The sequence below is a fragment of the Microtus ochrogaster genome, chromosome 16, assembly GCF_000317375.1.
Source record: "Microtus ochrogaster isolate Prairie Vole_2 chromosome 16, MicOch1.0, whole genome shotgun sequence".
Classification (NCBI taxonomy): domain Eukaryota; kingdom Metazoa; phylum Chordata; class Mammalia; order Rodentia; family Cricetidae; genus Microtus; species Microtus ochrogaster.
In genome coordinates, this window is record NC_022018.1 from 16,133,323 (window position 1) to 16,139,652 (window position 6,330).

Sequence of the window (6,330 nt, forward strand, 5' to 3'; positions counted from 1 at the left end):
AGATATCCTGTTTTGCAGTCAACCTGCTTGTTGATGTCCTATCTTATTGATATCCTGCCTTGCAGTCTTCCTATCTCATAGACATCCTGCTCTCTCAAGCACATGGGATGTTCTTACAAGAGCAGGCTGGCTGCTGATCCGGAGAATTTTTTAAAAGCAAACAGGACGTTCCCCCGGGAGCATGATAGCTGCGGGTTTTGAGGAGGGGGTCTGTAGGGTCTTTCACATTCATCCTTCAATCTAGAAACCACTTCCCTAGTCAGCCCTCTTTATACTCCATGTCTTGATTTTGTGTGTGGTCTATTGAGGTCTCTGTGTCTCCTGCAGCAGTTCATTGCCAATAGTTCTGCAGAGAGAAGTTGACCTTGGGCCCCTCCTTCATGATGATCATTATTTCATCATGGGTTACTGGATGTCTTTTTACTTTATGTTTTCAAGTTTTCTAGGAAAACTGGATTTTGTTTTTGGGGTTGGAGCACAGCTAGTGGCACAGAATATTCCTAGCACATTTGAGGCCCCAGCTTCCAGGACTTGCCCAACTTGCACACAAAATCACACAAAGTGGTTACTTTGAAAAGTAATTTATTTCAAAGGGTATTCTAAAATATAACTAAAACATATATACTTGTAATATGACTACAAATACTATATTTCAAAAGCTTATGAAGAGTTAAAAGCTTATATTTGTTCAGCTAGCTAGTTCAGAAGCACTTAAACAACACAGACATGAAAACTAACACAGACCTTTAAGGGCTTATTGGAGCAAAATCACAGGCAGAGTCATGGAAATAAGAGTTATGTGTCCCTTTCAATTTCCTTTTCCCAATGTGAGCCTCTTATGAGTTTCAACATACCTTAGCAGACTCGGTATGGCTTACATTACTTAAGTGTATTTGTCCACATTTAATTGATATAGTTACTTAAGAAAATTTAGTTCTTCATTCAAAACCATGTATTCTTAAGGCTCATAATAACAAAGACTTAGTTTAAATGAAGCCAGACCAGATTGAAAGCTTTCATCAGAGCAAGCTTGACTTGACATCAAGAGACAGAACCACAAGAACACAGCCTGAGTGCTGCCGTGGGAGAGCAGAACTCCTTCCTGACAAAAATCATGATTGAAAATAACCTCCCCCTGCCCTTTGTAGAAAGTAGCTTTTGCTGTGAGAAGTGTAAATTCTGCCCGAGAATTTAGCATTTTTTCCCAAAGTACAAATTAAAATGTTTATTCTTAACATACATGGCTCTGCCTAGGAAGGGGAAAAAAGACAAGAACTCCTGAATAAATTGAAGTGTGGTGAGCGGAGGGAGGAGAAGAAAAGGGAGTGGAAGGTAGAAGGAGAGTGGGGAAAATGCATAGCATGTTCCTATCCAATTAAAATGAGAATGATTAATTTAAAGAGTATTCATTCTGACACCAATGAGGAATCGCATTCTTGGATTTGTTAAATGGGTTACTAGACTGTTTCCTTTCTCAGAAGTATGGCATTGTAGTGTTTTGAAATTGTCATTTCAGGGAGATATCTGGAGAAACACCATCAGAGTCTAACCTCTGAACTGTAACATGTGGGCCTGCTAGTTGGGGTTTCCATCCTACCAAGTTCCCACAGCCAGTAAGCCCCCCAAAAAAATCACACAGAGGTCTCCATAAGTTATAAAGCTGATTGGCCCATTTGCTCAGGCTTCTTATTAGCTCTTGTAGCTTATATTAACCCATTATTCTTATCTATGTTAGCCACATGGCTTAGTACTTTTTTCAGTGGGGCAGGTCACATCCTGCTTCTTCAGTGATCTGGACAGGACTCTGGAGAAATGGGCTTCCTCCTTCCTAGAATTCTCCTGTTCTTATCACCCTGCCTCTACTTCCTGTCTGGTTGACCCGCCTATACTTTCTGCCTGACAAATCAGCGTTTATTTAAAACATGATAGACAGAATACAGATAATTCTCCCGTACCACTGAACTGTTGAAATTTCTTTCTTGCTTGCTAAAAATTGAACATGGGGGCCACATCCATGCCTGGCAAGCACTCTGCCAGTGAGCTATACCTCCCAACCTTTAAATTGCCTGGAAGAATTTCAAAGCATTTTTTTATTTGTGCTTGATTTATATTTTTTGCTTTATTACCTGATTATGAAGCTAAGAACCCAGGTAGCAGCTTGGAACATCTGGAGAAGTATTTCTAGAAGTTTCTCTCTGTTACCAGTGGACAAAGTACTACAAGAATGCAGCAATCTCTACTTGTTTCCACTATGTGTTCTAAGCACATAGGAAGAAGCAGTAACCATAGAATCAGACATTGTTATGTGATGGATCCAGCCCTGAAGAATTTTAGTTTTAGATACACAATAGTAAAGAATATATACTGCCATTTGCTATGTCTTGTTGGTGTACAAAAAAGTTCTACAATAGCCCAGCACAGAGTATTACAAAGGTATATTTATATGGGAATAAACTAACAGAAATAGTAGTGATCCATACTCTTCTGCATGCACTGGGAACTGAAACCACATCCAGAAACCAAGAGTCCCACATATGCTTTTCATCTGCATTTATAGTACGTGAGGCCACACCCAAAGTGGGCTGGTATCTTAAAAGCTATTGGCTGAAGGAGTTCCCAGAGCACCTTTCCCTTTTGTCTAAATAAGAGAGTTCTGAGCCTAAGACAAAACTATATACAATAAGAACAAATAATAAGTATTATACAGGGAAAAGAAGAGGCAAAAACATACATAAAAATTAGAATTACAACCAGCATGAACAACATGAAACAAAAAAACATATGCTAAACTTTTCAATAATTATCTTATCCTAAGAGTCTAAGTCTTATATAAAAATAAATGGCTTGGCTAAGTCATGAGAGGAAAGTAACTATGACGGTCTAGTCTTTAACCCATCAAAGACCTGAGGAGGGAAATAATAATACTTGCGTTAACAGGAAGTGCAATCAAGCAACTTCCAAAAGGTGCAAGAAATGACAGAGACAACCAGCTATCTGAGCAATCACCCTAGGTCTCATTTGCAACGTTGGGGCAACCAACTTTGACTAAGACCTAGAGCTACTAACAGACCATTTTCAGAGGCAGAAAAATCTGAAAAACAATCTTACCCTGTCTTGGTAAGTTTTGGCAGTCTTTTTGTTTGTATCCTGCTTGTTCAGTCTAGACACAGTTCATTTTTTCAGTAGTCAAGACAAGGGCAGTTCTTTGCCCAAAGGCCAGCTTTGTCAAGAAGAAAACAAGCTCCACGTGGAGTGTCTTCAGTGTTCAACATTCTCTTGGGAATAGATCAGTGCTGCCTGGAGCAATTGTGTCTCACATCAGCAGAATCCCAAGTTATTTAAATGTTACATTCTATAGTTCTTTGAAGTGTTTAAAGATTACCTATCTATGCGGAATACAATCTCTGTGCTTTTGAAGAACCTGATTAGTCTAACTATAAGTATGACAAACATGGATGACTATTGACTTGTAATTCTTAATACATATAGCTTAAAGACTAAGACTTCATATTAAAATTAAATAATCTTTAAACAAATGTGCAATGAATGAGGACAATGACCTCAAAATGTAAACAATATATAAATATCTTGATCAAAGGTAGAAATATAATACAATATGATATATATTGCATCAATATACAAAATATCTTAAGCAGAAGTAGAAGCATGCATTTAATATGACAAAATAACTTTGTATAGGTGCACAAATATTGTAAACATAAATAGGAGTATATTTAATATGACAAATATAATTTGAATTTGTATCAATATACAAGAATATATACCAATGTAAATTGTCTATAAATAATAGCTCACAAATAATAATCTAATCTACCTATTCTCCCATCCTATCCATTCCCTCCCCTTTTTTCCCATAGAGATCCCTGAGCCTACTTCATTTCCACCCCAACCCCATACCACTTATAACCAACTCCTAACAGATGTCCTTAACCCTGAAGACAAACTTTGTTGGCAGAGGGGATGGTGTCTCTAGAACTACTTCCATCTGTCATGGGATGAGGTTATTTCTATGGGATCCTGTAAAAACTAAAATAATAGTTTAGTTTCAAGATTACTGTCTGGCATAATTGCAGGTAGTCTCTGAGTAGAGTTTTTCTGAAATTGGGCACCAATTTGTTGGCATACAAAACAGTTCCATGATAGCCCAGAATTGAGTATAATTAAGGTTTATTTATCTGGGTATAAACTCACAGAAAAAGTAGTGATTGCAGTCCTCTGCATATGCAGGAAACTAGAACCAAATCCAGCAGCCAAGAGACCCACATATGCTTTTTGTCTGCATTTATAGTACATGAGACCACAGCCAAAGTGGACTGCTATCTTAATGTCTATTGGCTGAAGGAGTTCCACAGCAATGTCTAGTGACAAGTGTTTCACTGGCTCTTGTGTCTGTCTCCTACAGTTTGGTTTGGCAGAGAAGTGTCCCCATAGGCTCAGGCATTTGAACACTTGGCTCCAGTTGGTGAAGCTGTTTGGGGAGGTTATAGAACCTTTGTGACATGGAGCCTTGCTGGAGGAGGTATGTCACTGGGAGTGTTCTCTGAGAATTCATAACTTTGTCCCACTTCCAGGTTGTCCTCTCTGCTTTCTGCACTAGATTGAAGATGTGGTCTGTTAGCTTCATATGACCGCCTGCTGCCACGTCTTGCCAGGAGCCATCCTCGATGGTGGACAGGTCCAGTAGAGGATGGAAAGAGTTGGCAAGTGGGGAGTGAGCCAGGCCTTGATGGTCAGGAGAATCTTGCAGCCTGACTGACTGGCAGTCAGAGTGCTTGTTTACTTTTACAGTATTTAGTAAATAGGGACACATTCATGTTGTTCCAAAACAGATCGTATTATTTTTGGTTTTAGACACGTGTTTCACTTCCTTTTGCTCATCTTTTAGTCACCATTAATGAACTATGACAAAACAGAGTTATCATTTCTAATTATTTTCCCTCAAGTTTTGACATCATTGATAAAGTTATCCTTCATAACCAATTTTACTCAACAATCCCATAACCCATATTTTAAGAATCTGGAAGTATATGACAAGCTGTTCTCAGGCTGGCTGCTTTTGTGGCTACAAGGACACTAGACCAAAACCATCTTCAAGCCCTCCCATGAACACTGCTATGTCCAAAGCGGTGCATTATTAGCTCTGAATGGCCAGCATGCCCAAGAAATATGCTCAGGTCAAAGTTGTTGCAGTGATCATTTAATTCTGGCATAATACAATGTTTCTATTTTATATATTTATAGAATACTTTTATTATCTTTCTACAGTCTTTGTCTATCAGCATACATCTCTGTGTAGGACAGAGGTAGCTTCAGCTAATCTAACTTTGTTGCTGTATACGCCACACAATTGCCTGGGTGTATAGTAGGAAGAGGCTTGAGATCTGAACCATGGTCAGCTCCTCCAGCCCACCGAGTCTTGTTGTTCTTTTTAAGTTTACTTTGTTTTGATTGTCTTGTTCCTGAGTAAGTACAGGGACAGATGTTTCAACAATGTCTCATTGTCCCATAAAGAGACCTCTGGCTTCTTTATGTGTGTCACAACCTCCAAGGTGTAAAGAAGGCCCTCAAATAGATAAGGATATCTCCCTAAAGTGTATGTGGGGATAGTATGTTCAGGACTGTCCCGGGGAAGCTTGGAAGCAGCATTCCTGGGGAAAGTCATAAATGATTCATAAGAAATTTTCCATTAATTCAATATTCCCAAATTGTACAAATATTAAAAGTCTCTCAAGTATTCAACAGATGGAAATGAAAACCAAATGGGGCATGGTGGGCATTACCGGGCTTTGCTGGATCTTTGTCAAACAGCTGTGTTGGCTTTATGACTTCTCCCATCCCCATCAGATATGGCTGTGCCAATGCCTCCTCCACCATGATAGACTCTCCCTCTGGAAACACAAACCAAAAATAAACTCTTTTTCCCATGCATCATTTCAATCATATTGTTCAATCACAGAAACACAAAACTACACAGATCTTTAAAGAGCTGATAAAATTTACCTCCATGTCTCCTTTCCACAAATGGAAACAGTGTAATCACACCTCAGAGTCTGCACTGCCCAGATAATAACTAGGGATATCGGTGTTCAGTTATTTCTGTCTAGCTCTCTCTTTACTTGGTAACGTGACACACAACAGACAGCAAACAACCCACATGTATGGATGGACACACAAAGTGAACAACATTTAATAGGTTATCGCTTAGCATTATTATTATAAAGCACATTCTGACATGTGCTATAATATGAATGAAAATACTAAGTGAATTCAGTCAGTCTAAGAAGGGGAAATACCTGATACCAGGTCCAT

General features: G+C 38.8%; 1 protein-coding gene across 1 annotated transcript in view; it reads left to right on the forward strand.

Annotated features, from left to right (window-relative positions):
• The window catches only part of LOC101994392 (putative ankyrin repeat domain-containing protein 19), a 98,339-nt gene that overhangs the window by 91,069 nt on the left and 940 nt on the right, over positions 1-6,330 (forward strand). The window lies entirely within an intron of this gene.